We start from the raw sequence: 17,968 nt of genomic DNA on the forward strand, positions 1-17,968 counted from the left end.
GTGAGAAATTACACATCGCGAACGGCAATTCTGCAACTTTACAGAGTGAAAGAGGAAATATAAAAGGAAATACTGCATTATGATGATATAATAAGTGGTTTATTTGGTCTAAGAAAATGTTAACAGTATCGTCATGCGTCGACTTGTGGTACAATAAGAATTCCAAACACACCTGCTTTGCTTTTGACTCGGTTAAATGAAGTTAGTTTGTCCAGTCAATTTTTTTCATCGTACATTTTCTTAAAATTAATGGTAATTGTCTTGTCTCATGAGTTGGGTGTCCTGTGACACCCTGAAACCTCAGCCAATAAAAAATGAGCTGTAGGCCACACTTTGGACATCCTTGATAAACAGTTTATTAGGCACGCCTCTCATTGAAATATAGTCAGGCAAAATATAGTCAACCATTGGATTGAGCAGGTAGTTAAAGAGTTAGTTGTGCCATCTATTGGACATCATTTTTTACTCTGTCGAAAATAATTATTCCTGCCTCTCCTATAATGTAATGAAAGATAAGTGATGCAAGCCGTCTCCTTTTGTTTTCAATCGATCAAGTGTCAGGCACAAGGGAGGAGCATAAAGTAAATGTTGCTTGTTGAAGGATCAATGAAGTTGGCTACAGGCCTTGGTCGGCCCACTTTCTGTTTCCTGTCATAGCCGACATGGCAGCAAGTGGAAGAGGAGTAAGGTGAAAGACAGCAGGCTTTGGAGATGTGGAGTTGGATGTGTTAAACAAGCAAGTGGAGATGGAGCGGACAGCTGGATGGCATCTTCTGCTCCTGACACCTTCACACCATGGGAGGAACATCGCATCCCGCAGCATGGCGACAGTTGACACCCGGCGTCACATCTTGATGCCGCTGTTGTCATGGTGACATGATACCAGTGGCCTTGATCCTTCAAGAGTAGACATCTAGGAATACACGCTGGGATGATGCCACGTGGGCCCTCATAGGGTCATCAGTTTGTTCAAAGTTGCTGATTAAAACTCAAATCCTGAAAGGTTTCCCAGTAAGTCATGATCCTTGTTACCCCAGCAACCATATACAGTAGACCCCTGCATACTTGTTATTCAACATTTGTGGAATTTTTTGTGAAAAATGTGGATATAAGCATGCATGTATATCTTTTTTTTCTCTGAAAATAGGCCGTTTTTTCCTCAGAAAACACATCCCATTCACAGTGCTACCTAGGTTTTCATTATTAATTTCTTCCAAAAGGTCAGGCGAAAAGCAATTTTCACCATCGGAAATAATGTAAATCCAGTTAATTTGTTCCAGACACCCAAAACTATTAACAAGAAATGCATTTTATAGAGAATAATTTCAGTTTTACATGAATAAAACCATGCAAAAATAATTAATAAATCACAAATGGCTGGATCTTATTGTGGCCGTGGACTGAATTCAATAGTGTTTCTCTCCTTCTAATCAGTCTATCAAACTGCTGGCATGCGCATCTGTCTTTGGCCCCGTGGCAGGTTATTTAGCAGTTGCATGCAATGAAAAATGCGCGGACAGTGTGTCGTCTTTGTTTGGGCCCTCGAGTTTGCAGAATGACACAGTGCAGGGCAAACTAACTAGTTTGTTACGGGCAAACACTTTAGTCAAAAACCGAATCATACAAAAAGCGGGGCGTCCCAAAACCAAATTTTTTACTATCATTTATAAACAGGTGATAATACGGGTAAAATGTACAGCATGCATGTAGCACTGCACCTGTGCCAAGCCGACAGTTTTTACATGTTGATGTCTTCATGCGCCATCGATAACGTTTTCTCATCAAGCGTTGAAACCCCGGTGCTCCTTGAACACACCATAGTTGCTGTGAGATGCAACAGTGAAACCTATCTGTTCATCGGTCATCTTGCGTTATCGGGTGGGTGATTTAAAAACATCGACCTGCTGCCGCTCACTAGCAAGAGAGAGTATTTGCTTTTATGTGCTCATGATCGGGATGGGGCCAGACATTATTGAACCAATTCTGGCCCATTGCCCACCTCTGATCCAGACCGTAGTTTTCAACACAAATCAGAAATCTGGCTCCTCCACTGCACCCAAACACACCAAAAATACATTGAAGATTGCTACAACAACAATATACAGTACACATAAACATGCATACCACAGAAATGCTGTACAAAAATGAGCCTATTCTGTGTACAATCTGCCTATTCGTAACAGACAAATCCTGTTAAAAGTGATGCCCTGATTGCACTCCCTCATGTTCTCGTGTTGATTTCTCCCAATCCTCTGAGCACAGATCAATACAATCAATAAGCCTGACTGAAGCCAACCTTTGCTTTAATGTAGGCTTACACACTACACAGTGAAGGGGAAGGGATGATAATAAGGGAACGTTTTTTTTGGTGCAGCAAGCGGGCAATCTGACTTTGTGGCATCCTCTTTGTATCTTTTGATTGCCATCAAATATAATGAAGTTGCAGATTTTTTGGGAGACGCAACTACAGAAAGGTGCCTTAAAAGGGTTGTGAAAAGAGCTCACGAGTTGAAATTATGAGTTGTGAAAGCGCTGCAGTGCATCAAGTTTTGCATGTTCGATTCCCCCAAGAGGCATGAAGCGGGAGAGAAACCATGATGGCCTTGTGGTTAGCATGTTGGCCACACAGTCAGGAGATCAGGAAGATCTGGGTTTGAATCTCCATTTGGGCATCTCTGTGTGGAGTTTGCATGTTCTGCCCGTAGTTGCCGGTTACCTCCCACATTCCAAAAATATGCACTCTGAATTGTCCATTGGTAGGAATGTGAGCCCTGCGATTGGGTGTACCCTGCCTCTCACCCAAAGTCAGCTGGGATAGGCTGCAGCATAACCCCGCGACCCTAGTGAGGACAAGCGGCAAAGAAGATTCTACACAACCCTGGCTTTTTATTTAACATGCTGTACTCTACTGTGGTTTTGCAGCTATTTGATAATAAAAATGTCAGTGACTGACATTAGTGAGAAACATTGCCTTGATGTTTTTCAGATTAATTTGCTTTGTTATGCTCCCCTAAGTACTAATAACACGGTTTGCAGCTTTAATCACATTGCTCTCAGACACATCACTAAATATTTGGAAATTTAAAATGTGGGACTTATAGAACTGAATTATCTTAAGTTGGTGACTTTAACAAGATCATATAATCATATCGCACCATAATAAAATAGCAATATATTTAAATACACATTAAAAAAATGTAATAATTAAGAATTTAGAAGAAGAATTTTTAGTTGTTACATTAAATTAAATAATTTAATCTTATCACTACAACTCCCAGAATACAGTGCGTGAAGCAGCAGGACGTAGCTGTTGTAAATGTGCACCTGGTCGAATCAAGTCTAAACGAGGTAATTGTATGACGCAGCTATGTGAATCACAACGTATTATTTTAAAAACACGTTACTTACCGCACAATGTTTGTTTTTTTAATGCCTGCCAATAACGTTATCTCACACAGGCTGATTTGCTAGCTTTTCGTCGGCTAGCTAGTGAAACAACATCATAGCTGTCCAGCTATATGCCTGTGTCAATGAAGCTTTTATTGACCTACAAAAGGCGATTTAAGGTGGGTTTCCTATGACTTCGTTTTTTTGTTGTTGTTCCTAGACATATGAAACATTGTTACTTAGTTTGGCGATTCAAAGTGACATTGCGACGTCACCCGATCGAATTGATGTTTACAGTGAGGGGTGTGCATTGAGTGCACCTGCAAGTGGTGTATTGCATGATTGTATTGATTTGATTTTAAAAATATATTTGGTTTAAGAATTGTTTTAGTAAATTGTATATCACATCCTGGAATTGCTCCCTGGTGCCCTCCAATTGTGCTCGCCTTTTTGTATGTGTGTTTTTTGAGCAATGCAGTCGCGAAAGGTGATGATGACCATAGAACAGGAAATGGAGGTTATTTCAAGGTAGGGAAAAACGTTTGACACACCTCTCTGTCCTGGCTGCTCAGTATAATATTGTGACATTAGTAGAAAATATGTATTATTAATACGGTATAGGCCTGTGTCAGTTTAGCTTTTACTGACCAACTAAAGCGGCTTTAAGGAGATTTTCATATGCTATTCTTATGCATGTTATGGACCATTCTCACAAGCTGTCATTTTGTAATGACAAATTGAATTTGATGTTTACAGTGGCGAGAATCATTTGTTGTTTTTCCCAATATTATGTGGTTTAAGAATGTTTTTATTTAACGGGACTTTAAAGCTAGTGGTTATCACATCCTGGAATTACTCCCAAAGTGGTTCCTTTTTAGAAAAATGTTAAGATTTGAAAGTTCACTTTGAGACATTTGGCGTGAAGATTTGTCTCTGCGTGCGCTGACCACCGTTAAGACCCGCAGACTGCAGCAGCTCGACGCCCACGTGAAGCCTCATTTAGTTTCTTCTGGAGAAATAAAAACATTTCAACTCTTTCCCTGCAGTTTGACTTCATTTCCTCCTTTTTCTGGCCTGTCTAATTCACGCCTCTCTTCTCCCGACTTTCCTTGTTAGCGCCGTTTGGGTCCCTCACCTCTCATTAGCCTCTCTCCCGGATGACTGCAGGCACCTGTCCCCGGGTCCCCCTGCGGACATCTCTGCTTCTCTTTAAATCAATTTTCATGTTAAATAGCGTCTGGAAGGTGTAGGTGGACTTCATGGTCGGGAGACGTGACGGTGGAGCAGCTATTGACCATCCAGGCTGATCCACAGCCCACCCCTCGCATCCCCACTGCTTTTCTCTCCTGGTTTGGCCTTTTGTTCCTCCATGTTCTCCCCTTTGGCTTTTCTCTGTTGTTTGATTTCACCTGTTTATTTCCTTCTTCTCATTTCTGAAGAGAGCTTAAGAGTCGTGACAAGTGTGTGCAAATCTCACACAAACCTGTTTTGGCCCAAATAAATGCGTCGGGTGTTGTGTGGAAAGCTTGTCATCAGCTTGTTACGGAGCATCGCCATTTCCATCCCCCTTTAGAAGACTTTTTTTTTTTTTTTTTGTCAAGCGACACTCATGCTGATCTTAGCCGTTTTGCTGTCAAGAATAACAGCTTTGAACAGATCTCAACTAAGCTCGGAGGTCCGCGCTGACAGAATTACACAGTAAATGTCATGTGCATTATAGCAAATGTCATTGTGTTCCAATTTCCGTGCCCTTTCCCCGAAAAATGCACCGCATGCGAGGTTTCGTCTTTAAATCATAATCACAGGACAAGTAGACAAGCGTCACAATCCTTGTTTGTGTCATTTCTTTGGATCTTGCGGTTAAACATTTGCCTGGGCTATATTTATCCGTGACCGTAGGGCAAAAAAGGTAAAAAAAAGGCTCCCATTTTGGGTACCGTTTGACAATCCTTGCATTATGAAAACCTGCCGTGGAACCTCCCAAGTCAAATGTCCCGTTACGGTCGTCTAGTTTCACTCAAATTATAGAATATATATATCTAGAATATGTCAGTTTCACCTTGCATCATGAGACCTCAGCTCCGCATTGAGCATCTAAAGGATTTGATCTGCTTTTTCGTTGGCTTTTTTTGCAGGGGGTTTTGTGTGTGTTATGCCGTAACAGAAGAGCACCGATGGCAAAGAGGTGAAAGGTGATGATAACCGTAGAACCGGAAATGGAATTGAATGCAATGTATGTACGTCTCTGTGCTGACTGCTCAGTTCGACATAGAACAAGCAACAGTCATACACAATATAAAATACAACTTTTATATATAAAAAATTCTAGCGAATAAGAAGATGGAGAAGGAGGAGTTGGTGTTGCCAGCCTAGCAAGTTTGTCGCGCCAGTCGTCCCTTGCTACGTCACGGTACAAACATCACTCCCTTACGCTTTTTGAAAAAATTATTTATGGCTGTTTTGTCATGTAGTATTCTGGTCACTAGGCATCAGTAATGTTACATTGATAAGACATTACCTTAACACTGCATGGAGTCAGTCATGTCCGACAGATGCTATGCTATGCTATGCTTAAAGCCGTGGCCGTCTCTTGTGTCCCTGCAGTGATCCCGTAGCCTGTGCATTAGCAATGTGTTGTAAGCAAAGAATAATAGGAGTGTAAAGGTGACTATAGGGGTGTTATTTCATATCTACAGGGCTCTAATAATGGTGAAAACCATATTTAGAAAGTCATAAACTGATTATCTATGTTCTAACTCTGAAAATGTCAATTTATTAATATTGACGCTAATTAGCATTTAAAGGCACGTCAAAACATAACCGTAGGAACCTCTGGTGTGCACAACCTTGACGACTTGGCAATTTTTAGAAGAAAGCAGCTCCGGCGAGAACAGTTCTACTCTTTGAGTTATTCTGAGGAACTGGGACACTAGTTGAAGTTTTTATTTAGATAGTCTCTGACACGCTCATTAGCTTACACTCATGCCTATTTGTATTGGGAGCTGTACAGTGTGTGTGTGTGTATATTTATGCTAGTTACATTGGCAGAGAAGTGTTCATTTAAAAAAAAAAATTAAATAATTGCGGTTTGCAGTTGCACACATCATCATACTGAGAGCTGTATACTTCAGGGGCATTGTTATTTTTTTTTAAAGGCAGGACGCGGCAGCAACAGCCATACTTGATACAAGCACAAATCATCTTAAAATGAGGCAACTTTTTATATTTCAAGCATAAAAATCTGCCAGTGGCGTATGCAAAATTTGCTAGGCTAGGATTCTTATAACTGGAATATTTCTCTTGTGACTTTGGTAACGGTGGGGAGCGGTGCATTTGGTACCTGGGCCTTCATGCCACAATTATACAAACCATGACTAATATACAAAAAATGCATTATAACAATGTGTGGCATTGCAGAATTGGCGATGAATGCTGTTATTTGGAAAGCAACAATCCCAGTTAACCCTTTATCTTCGAATGCTTTGTCTCTAAACAGTTTCAACCTACAAACCTCGACACGACATCATCTGAAGCATGCAGTTCAGAATCAATATTTATCTAAAAACATGAAATGACTAATTTCTGGCAAAAAATATCTTTATAAGAATTGGCTAGATATATTTTCTTAATATAAGATTATTTTGCCTCATGTAAAAATTGCTGGACAACATATTTGGTCTTGTATGACTCTTACTTTCTTGAAATTGTAGTTTTTGCAATGAATTTTGGATGCGGCTCTTGTATTAGACACTCGACTGAGTCATATAACAAACAGCCTGGCAAGCGTTCTGTGCCAGTAAATGCATTAATGGGCTTGTCTCAGATCAGTGCATGCACAGTACAAATTGCTCATTAATGTCTTTTTTATGCATGTGTGTGCATGCGCACTGCTGTGAGTGCATCTAGTATGTTGGTCAAGAGTCCTCAAGGCATGACAGATTACAGATTAATTACTCCCTCGCCCTTTTAATTGTAACAAAATGGAAACATGCGAGTCGAAGATCCTCTATATGCCAGGGGTGCTTTGCTGTCTTTGAGGACCTACTGCTCGTGAAAGATCTTCCATATGACAGGCGCGTTCTGTTGTTCTAATTTGCTACTGCAAAAATGCTTGTTAAAGATCAGCCGTCATTAAGTCGCAACCCACTTTTGTTAAAGTTCATCAAAGCAAATGTGTTTGTTTGTTTGAAATGATCTACGCCATCATTTTCATGCTCTGCCGGTTGTAACATGACTAAAAACACTCAGGACCTACTGCAAAAATGCTAGTCAAAGATCCTCGCTATGCCAGGGGTGTGCGTGACTGTATACGACAGTAACACGGGTGTTTCTAAGGACATACAGCAAAAATGCTCTTCAAAGATCTTCTATATGGCAAGAGCACTACTGCACAAAAAGAAACGCACTAGTCAAAGAGTCTCTGTGAGACGTGAGTGCGTTCCCAAGTGCTCCCAATGTTTGAAATGAACTCGCGGGCCCGTCCGATGTCATTAATGTGCCAGATTTGGACCGCGGGTCACCATTTGAGTACGATAGGTTGTCGGTGGTTGTCACACTATTCATTCCAGACTAGAAACTGCACTCTAGTCTTTTGTTTTAAAGCAGATGTGAGTTTAAATTCCAACACGCATCCATTAGTCCCTGTAGTTAAGCCTCTGCAGTGTAGCCTCATGCGGTTAACATGAGTGAAATATGCTTGCAAACTAAGCACCGCATTGTTAGCTGCTCTAATCTGACATCTTTTTGTTGTAGATGTCATCTTGCAGCGTGTACGAGCAGGGGCGTGGCGCTTTCCATGAAAGCACTGATGCTTCCTCCAACAAAGCAGCACCAAAGGAGGTAATGAATCTCAGGAAGCAGGAGCACACAGCGGAGGAAAAAACAGCAAGCGGTGAGAAGACGGGAGCGAAATGGCTTTCTGCGCCGTAGATGAAGACGTGGCGTGTGCCGTTTCGTCTCCTCCTCCTTGCAATCTGCTCCACTTATGCCCTTCAAGTCAGGCACACTCAGTTGGGGCAAAGCATACCAGCTGCTGGCCCGCGACGCACGCGCCTCTGTGCTGGCTGACTGGTAGCGAGGCAGCACTCGTCACCAGGGACATCATTAGGCTTCAGTCGGCAGAATAAAATGGAAGAGGGGCGAAATTAGAATGGAGTCGGCTATGGTCTCATTTGTTGTTCAACACACCACATGCTGGTGTCTAGTGGAATACTGTACATGTCGACATCTAACTTTCATTTTACACTCCAGTTCTGTAGGTGGCGGTAGTGCACATTTTAAAGTTGGCATCTGCCACTGTTGGTGTTTTTGCTTTAATAAGCAAAAAAATGGATCTACTGTCCAGATAATTGAGACCATAGTAAAATTGGTTTTGCTTTGCCCCGCCCCAAAAAGGTTTGTGTAAATAGGTTAAAGGTATCTATTATGCAAAGTGAGATTTTATGCTGTTGTACCAGTAATATGTGTCCCCGGAGCCTGTTTATGAGCACCAAATGTGAGAAAAATTGATCAGCCATCTCATTTGGTTTTTCCACTTATAAGAGAGGAGGTGCTCAAATGGTCGCTTTGGAATTTCCGTTTTTTATTACATCCAGGGGCGTACCACTAGGCAAACACAGGCAATTGCCTGGGGCCCCCACACATCTCATAAGAAACTTGATTATTGACTTATTTCTTTGATTTAAGGTGCATATTACTGTTTTAGTCCTGAGCCCTTCCACTGTTCCCCCCACTCTGTTCTCATGCAATGGACTAACCCAAACCTTTAACAGTCTTCAGACATTGACTTGAAACCTTGTACCCCCTACCCCTGCACACTTAAAAAACATAAACCATTGAAAATTTTCATTCAGCTGAAATATTAAACATGATTAACGGGTTAATTAATTTTACAGTAAGTAATTCTGGTTCAAAAATGTGTATTTTGAATGGTCAAATTTTGATAAAAGATATGATAGAAGCTGAACAAAGTATTCAAGTTCTCGTCCTACACATCTTTTGAATGGGTCTAACTTGAGCTTCACTTTTGTCCACTTGCAATGGCTATGATTTAAGTCTGCATATTAATTTTTTGAAAAGGAACTTGAACAAACATGATAAAGCAGCATCCAAAGTACAAAAATACATACAAGCAGCGATAAAGCCTCGTTTGCACGCACATACATTGATAGGTTTTCAGTGTGGGGATTGGAACATCAGTATAAATGAAACCTTTAAGATTAAACACTCTTAATGCACAACGTCATCATCAAACGTACGTATTCATATAACTCACACAGAGCAAGGAAGAGCTCCATGCCTTGTCTCCTTCCTTCCTTGCGCTCTGTGCTATGAGGCGTTCAGGTGCCCCCGGAAATTGTGAGTGTTAAGCGCTAATTGTTTTTCATTGTTATTCACGTACACCCTATGGCGATTGGCGTACGCCTGGGGGTACGCGTACCCCACTTTGGGGACCTAGGGACTAACCCATGAGGAAGAGTAGAAGGCAAGAGGGAAACAGTTTTAAAAAATTAAATCCAAACTACCAAAAGTCGACAGCCAGAGGCTCTTGACAGCAGCACAGCCGAGAAGAATGCTGTAGTTTAATGGATGAAGCTTTTCATCAAAAGATGTGAGTATTCAGCGGTAAACTATATTAAATGTTGCTTCATGTACGTATCAATGATTCCCTTGTTAGGTAATAATAACCCCCCCAGGAGGATTTTAAGGACTTTATATAGCTTAGGAAATGGGAGAATTTTCTCATATTCACACTCGTTAGTAGCTGATAAACAATAATATTTATAATTGCTGTGTTGGTGGTGGTGGGGGACTAAACATGGCAATGTAACTAGCAACTTAAGCTGACGGATAACTAACAGATTTCAAAAGCAGGAAAAAGTGGCCTAAATTACATACTCACCTCTTGTAAAAGCTAAAAATAAAGTAAATGTAAAAACTTGTGTCAGTGCAGTACAAGGATGTGGAGGTCTTAGAAAGGAAGACCCTACTTCCTCATGTATGTGACGCGCCCCTAGCTAGATGAACCCGCCCCTTGTATGCGGCCATGACAGATTTTAAAATACCAGGCTTCGCTACACATCTTAAAATAAAGCCTGGAGCTCTTCTTCCGATCATTTGTCAGCGGGGAGCTGAAAGCTTGAGCACGTTGTTTTTCCTTCCTAACCTAGCATGATGTTGCTGTTAAAATGTGACTGCACTTTAGCTCACATGCTAGTGTTGGACGTTTTTGTCCCCCTGTCCCACACCTTAATGTGACGTTGTTGTATGTGATTTATGGCATCCATTATGTTGCGTTACAGTGTATATGTAAAAAGTGGATGAGCATTAAAGCTAAAGTCACTCACACAATAGCGGGGTGCCAGTAGGGCTTACTAAATTGTCTACATTGCAGCATCACGTCTAACACACTAGTGTGGAGGCCCTGAGACTTATTTAAAATACTATAATGTGGGACCTTGAAGTTTTTGTGTAGTAAACAATTGTATGCAAACAAACAAGGAAGTTGTCTAAGCCAATGCCTGACGTTGCCAATCAAAGCCACAGTACCACAGATAAGTTTGCCATTTCACCTTTCTGGAACAAAACATATTTCCTGCTAAATATTGTAATGATTTCCATACTTGGGCTGTGCACCATTAGAACATTAAAAGCTTTTCAGAAAACCAGCAGCCTTTTAATAAGAAAAGATGCTTTTGACTTTGGAGATCTTCTGCTTCAGAGCGCCCAGCCTCGTCAGCGGTGACCTGCCTCGAGGCCGTGCATGAAATGAAATAAAAAGGATCATATTTTTAAAAATATAACAGAAAAGAGGCAAAGCAGCGTGAGAGAAACTTTGAGTCGGTGACCATAACAGGCTCCGGTGCTTTCATCCCTTTCATAGGAGAAGAAACCAGGCTTTGTGTTCTCGCCGTGCAGCTTAAATGAATATTACTAAAGCCCACGCAGGCACACAATGCATGGCCATAAATAAGTAAAAGCCGTTCTTGCCACGCTCCGCAGCGTTGAGGAGCACATGAAAAAGACACAGAAAGACGTAGCATCACATTAAATCTCCTCATCAGTGACATCCCGTCTTGTTTCCCTTCCCCCTCTTTCTCTTTGGTGTACTTCAGTCATCTTCAGACGGGATTTTTGTCTTTGCAGCATTTGTGTTTTCTGATCATGCTGCCCTCATAATATCAAGCTGTTTACTCTGACGTTGTGTCCTCAATCAAATTTGTCTTCGTGCAACTTGGTTCGGTAAACATAACCATTAGAATAAGTAGCACAAATACGTAGCTTTTTCACTAACAAGGGAGGAGAAGTGCTACGCTGTTCATGTTAGGTTATGTTAGGCTTTCTGAAGTCAACCAGAATGGAAAATACTGACACTGTGAGGTGAATCTGAAAAAAACAGCTCCATTACTAATAGTGTGTATGTGACATGGGCCAGCAATCCTGATTCTGAAGGCCCTGGGCGGATTTTATTGATATGGAAAGATATAGAAGCTGAAATCGGAAACATACACATACATGTACTGGAAGCAGTGCAGCAAGGAGACACACATAGACTTTTGGGAATAAATTAATACAGTTTTAAGGAAGAAATACAATAATTTAAGTTGTAGGTCAGTTTAGACCAGCAGAGAAGGCGTTGCTGGCTCTGACTGCACACCTGTGAAGGCTGACAATGACACCGTTTGGATCTGGCACAAGCATCTGTATAAAAACAAAGTAAATTGCAAAGTATGAAACTCGGGACTAATCAGTGAAATTATAATTCCTATATATTTACGACATGTGTGACGTTGAGTCATTCTTTCTCTGGTGTGATATTAAATTAGGCGTATTTAAGGATGATTTAAGCTTGTTGCTGTGTGACGCACATGACATCATCACCCGCTCATGTCCTTTTTATGCCAGTATCGGCCGAGTGTGCAGCTTTTTATGAACTTCAGTGTGTTGAAACAGTGCAACTCCAAACCATAAATATCACATTGGCATTTCCGAGCCAATATGCATTCCCTGTGATTGATGTTTCCTTCTGCTGCTCCAAATGTAAAAAGCGCCGTCGTTCTCATTTGGCCTTTAAATCACCGCCTTCAAAGGGTCCCGCTTGTCTCGCCGTTCACCAGTCAAGACAATGGAGCGACAAGATGAGGTCTACTCGCTGTATAACCACAGCTCTAAACATAAAGTCTGTCCTCACTCACACCGGCTCAAGGAAGGCTGTGTGAGGTGTTTAAGATGCACACATCTAATAGATGGCTGCTGTAAGAGGAGAAAGAATGAATGCACCAACAACATGGGCAACTGATTCAATATGTAGAGCAGCTTGGACTTACAGCACCTCCTATTGATCCCAATGCCTGATGGCTTGCATAATTCACTCGGGCCCATTTTCTAGTGAGCCCCAAGGTCTTATCAGTGAATAAGGTTCCAAAAACAACGATAAATAATGGAGTTCAGCAACAACAAACCCCCTTTTAGCCTTATTTGTGTGAAGGGAAGCACATACTGTATATACTAGTATATACTAGTATGTATCCTGTCTTACATTACGTGAAAGTTACTTATGTACAGTATCTCACATTTCAGCAAGCATTTTTTTTATTACAGTACATACTCTCAAGGGACAATACCATAGAAATGACACTTGGATATACCTCAAGAATAGTAAGTGGACAGCTTGTATAGCAGTATTGATGACTAGCCAGTGAAAATACGCCATAATCACGGTTTGGCACATACGGTATTTTGGTATTAAGTCACGGTTCAGTTCATTTTTGCTACAGGAAGAGAAGAAAATGAAAACTGCTTAGCTTTTGTGGAAACGGCTTTAATGATTTTTAAAATGTACGTAATTGTCCAATAAATGCAAATCTTTTGCGTAAAACCAATCCAAACCAAAACCACGTCTTAGCTTTGTGTTGTTGGTGGCAAATAGAGGTGGTCCTCGGGTTACGTACGAGTTCTGTTCCTAGACTGTGATGTAAATCGAGTTTTGGAGTCGATTCTTAACTAAATGAACTCCTAAGTCACTTACATTGTACACAGAACATGTGAAGTGAATACAGTACAGCAATAGAAAGATGAAATACAAGAATGAAATGAAACAGTAATAGAATGAGAACAACCTACTTTTATCCCCATGGTTTACTGGGAGGAGGAAGTAGAAGAGGCAGGAGACGTAAGGTTCACTGGGATACCGGATTGATTCTGGTCTTCCAGCATGCTGCTTGGTTTTCACTGTCGCTTTCATAGGAGCAGATGCTTTAACATGCTGAAGGATACGATCTTTAGCCTTAATGATAGACGGCACAGTTGAATGGCTAAGATAAAAAATGCGGCCAATATTGGTGGGCGTTCCTCCTCTCTGAGCTTCTGATGATGCTCCTTTTTCCTTTTCACGGTGATGGCTTTTCTTTTTCTCAGCGCACTTCCACCAGAAGAGCCTGCCTTACGCTTGGTAGACATAATGAAGTGCAAAGATTAATAAGTGATGCTATTCACGCCGTGTAGCTGTGAATGCGGCGCACTTTGTACCCATGTGCGGTGTCTCGCGTGCTGAAACCAGCTCTCGAGCGAGTCCAGCGTTTATGGACCAAAATTAAGTCATTAATGGGAGTGCGTACGTATCACAAAACGGTGAAGTTCTGAACAACGTAATCCGAGAACAACCTGTAATGTAAAAATGAATTCATATTCCTTTTTAGAATATGCCGAGGGCCTCCTGATGTGCCGCATTTATACTTCCAGCTTGTAGCGCTGTCCGTGTTCTCGACTAAACACTGCTTACGTTTTAGCCACTTGTCTTTATTCATTTACATATTTCAATGGGAAGGCAAACTGGAGGAAACAGGAGAGGGTCTGGCGTTTGCTTGGCACGATCGGATAGCTCCCGCAAGCCGTAGGCTGCACTGTATTAGTTTACCTTCCTGTTCTTCACTTTCCATGTGCACCCAGTGTGAAATTAGTACGAATCTGTCCCGAATCGAAGGTTCCATACCGAGAAATGAAGTTATGTATACATGTACCATAACAGCCATACTAGTTGGCAGCACAAGCCAGTACCAAGATAGTTGTATCTTGCTGATGGGCAAGCATGGGGCCTGCATGAGTGCTGCCGGCACTGGGAAACATGAATTCCAGCATTTACTGAAGCAGAGCACGATCCCCTCCCTTGGGAAACTGCGCCACATGGCAGTTTTCCAGCATGACAACGAGACCAAACACCTCCAAGATGACGGCTGTCTTTGTGAGGAAAAATCAGGATTGAAAATCTGATTGATTTATTAATTGATTAAGAGGTGTACATATAGTAAAAAAAAGTCCCTCATATGATCATTGATGGCCAGCAGTGGCTAACAGGGATTGTTTAATTCAGCTCCCATCGCCATAGCGGCCACCGGTGCCAGCCTTTCAGCACCATTACACACACTAATGGAAGTGAATGTAATAAATCCTTCCCACGCCAAACCCTTCCCTCTTTCCCCTACCGTCTCCGCCACAGAATTATAACTTACACCTCCCCCCCCAACTGTTTTAAAAATTTTTTTACCCGCCCCAGTGACTGTGCCGCCCTCCCCGGGAAAACACCCACCTGCCGTCGCTCCGCTTGAGTTGTGAGTGGGAGCGACACTGAAGGCACCACGAGCCTTCTTCTTCTTCTACTTCTTCATCCCTCCTACGGTGTTTGCCCTCTACTTCTCATTTACAAGTTCCGCAGAAGACGACAAAAGTGCTTTGGCAAAGATGGCAGTTTGTAGCTTGGCAGTAGAGCCCTCGCCGAGTGTTGTTGTGGCTGCAAAAATTGCTAGAATGGCACTCAGTGGAGCGTGGACCTCCGCCAAGGCTGAGCAATCCTAATTTGTATCAGCCCCATATTAGATGGCCGTCTCTCTTTATCCAGGGGTGTGTGATGTTGCCAGCTAAATAAACACGGGTCATGTATGCATGTTATCCTGATTTTGCAAACCATTCTTTCTTCTCTGTGGCTTAACGCCTCCCACCTGTTTGTTTATGCGTAATCTACATGTTGTAGTCCAGCGTCGGTCTGCGCCCCCGAGACAAGCCACTATAATGGAGTATTGATGTCGCGGAAGGGTGGGGGTGAGAAGAGGGCGATAATTAGATTTTTCTTCTTGCTCTTGCTGCACCGCTCTGATACGCATGTGTTTCTAATGAGAGTCTCGCTCACTAATAATTACCTTTTTGTATCGCGCGCACACACAAACAAACGCAGCCGCTCTCTGCACGGGGAGACGACGACAAGAATGACCTCTGAGAGAAACAACATTTTTACCCCGCCACATAATTAGCTGCCATTAGATGAGCTAATGCGTCGGATTGCTCAGATTACAGGTTTAATAATACCAGAAAAACGTTTGCACCTCTGCTTATGTTCCTTGTTACTTGTGGTGAAGGCACATCAGACCTTCGGGTTGCGACTTATTGAGTCAAATGTTTTAGTGTGTACTCACGGACGCCACACACCTGGACAAACTGGTGAGGAAGGCAGGTTCTGTCACAGCCTGACGTCGGTGGCAGAGCAAAGGACACTGAGGACGCTCATTTCCATTATGGACAACCAGCATCGTTTAATGCACAGCATCTTCTCCCCACAGAAGAGCAGTCTCAGTGGCAGATTACTATCACTGTCCTGCTCCACCAAAAGACTGAGCAGATCATTCCTCCCCCACGCCATGCGGGTTTTTTACACAACAGAGTGGGAGAGATAAAAACACACACAGGACTGGACTTGTTACCTTTTTGTGTATTATTATTATTATTTATGATGTATTATTGCACTACAAAGTTGACGTATTTATTTATTTATTGTGATTCTATTTTCTTATTTTTCTTATCTCTCATGTCTTGGTTTCTTTTTATTTGATGATTAAGTTCATTATGATGTTTTTGCAGAGCTGCAGGAATTGTCAGTTTCTCTTGGAGGTTATTAAAGTATCTGTCTAATAGCCGTGATAGAGTGAACCTGCGAAATTTGAACTGCAATGTGGTGAGGGCGTTTCATTTCTATGGTTTTTGACAAGATAACTGTAACGTAACATTTAACATTAACAGGCTGCCAGTGCTAAAACTCCAAAGAGGTGCTCTACATGCTTTATGGACGTACAAGGTTAGGTCCAGTTCTTTGCTGTGGTGTCAGGTGATCCCACTCTCACCGCTGTCACCCGCTGGCTGATGAATGGTTCTAATAGTGAGCACAGAGGGGCGTTCAGCAACCTCCTGCCTTGTTAGTCACCTCTCTCGCTCATCGATCGCCACAAGGCGCCTTTTCCCCTTTTCTCCTGTTTAAAGTGAGTTGAAAGTTTTTGTGTCGATGCTATTGTGCGATTGTCGCATGTCAAAAGACACGTGTGACTGCGCGCAAAATATACTACGCAAACAACCCGACCCAATCCGATCCTTTGTAACCTTTGCCTCACCTCCTCGGAGACCTCATTCGCACATGTGAGGCAGGTTCTGATCACAATCATAATTCACTGAAGCAGCAGAAACCGCTTTTCACACTGTGGGTCCCACAGCACATCCACACAAACACTCACACACACACCCACACACAGCACACACACAGCACACAGCATACCACAAGATTCCTTTTTCCTTGACATGATTTGTGGAGATAAGCGTGATTTTCTCTCCACACCTGACTGGGCTCACTCACAGAGCTACATGTTAATGACAGCATATAGGCGTCCAAAACGGATGGAAAATACAGGAAACTCACGCGGGAAATTTCCTGTGTTGAGCAATTTTCTTAAACCACTCAACTGACCAAATAGAGGAAACGGTTCCTCGCTGAATAATAAACAGAGATAAAGATAAACGGGAGCTTTTCAGAAATGGGAGTTTTAATCGTAATGGAAACACGAGTTGAAACATTCAGAGTGACGTGTGCGCATTTCCTCGTCGGCAGGAGCGTAATAAAGCAAACCTTTGCACTTCATTGCCTCATAAATCCTCATATGGTTCATAAATGAACCGCCACTTCTGCTGCCGCTGTCTTTACTCAGCTCCCCGCTGTTCAGACACATTTATCTAGCCTGGAGCTTGAGCCACGCCGCCATTGTGGGGCCTATTTCAAACTGGGAGCGGGATTTCCGTCAGCGGCTGCTAAATTTACCTTTTAGCCGTACGGTAGGTGTGTGTTTAGCGGAAGATGGTGTGCCTCAGGGCGTGATTTGACACCCTTTTTGATCACACTTAATACGATTGATCTCCGCACCGTGAACACAAGTGACTATTGATTTTGGGCACTCTGAATTTGAACTGTTGTTACCTCGGGGAAACCTAACAGCGTGCTGAAGGTTAAAGTTATTTTTCTTACATTACAAATTGATTTCATGAAAGTTATCTGGTGCAACATGCCATTTTGTCTGCTTTGATTTGTTGATTGTCATCCTTAGTCAAAGCAGCCATTGTTTGTATGTGTAAGCCAACTCTTCTACTCCCAAACTACTGCACACAAAAGGGTGAAAATATGTCATAACATGCACCCATGCAGTGTTTCTTGTGCTATTATTTTTCTGACAAATACACCACAGGATGGCGCTGTTATTAAGTCACATTGACTTGA

The sequence above is a fragment of the Dunckerocampus dactyliophorus genome, chromosome 20 (assembly GCF_027744805.1).
Source record: "Dunckerocampus dactyliophorus isolate RoL2022-P2 chromosome 20, RoL_Ddac_1.1, whole genome shotgun sequence".
Taxonomy (NCBI): Eukaryota; Metazoa; Chordata; class Actinopteri; order Syngnathiformes; family Syngnathidae; genus Dunckerocampus; species Dunckerocampus dactyliophorus.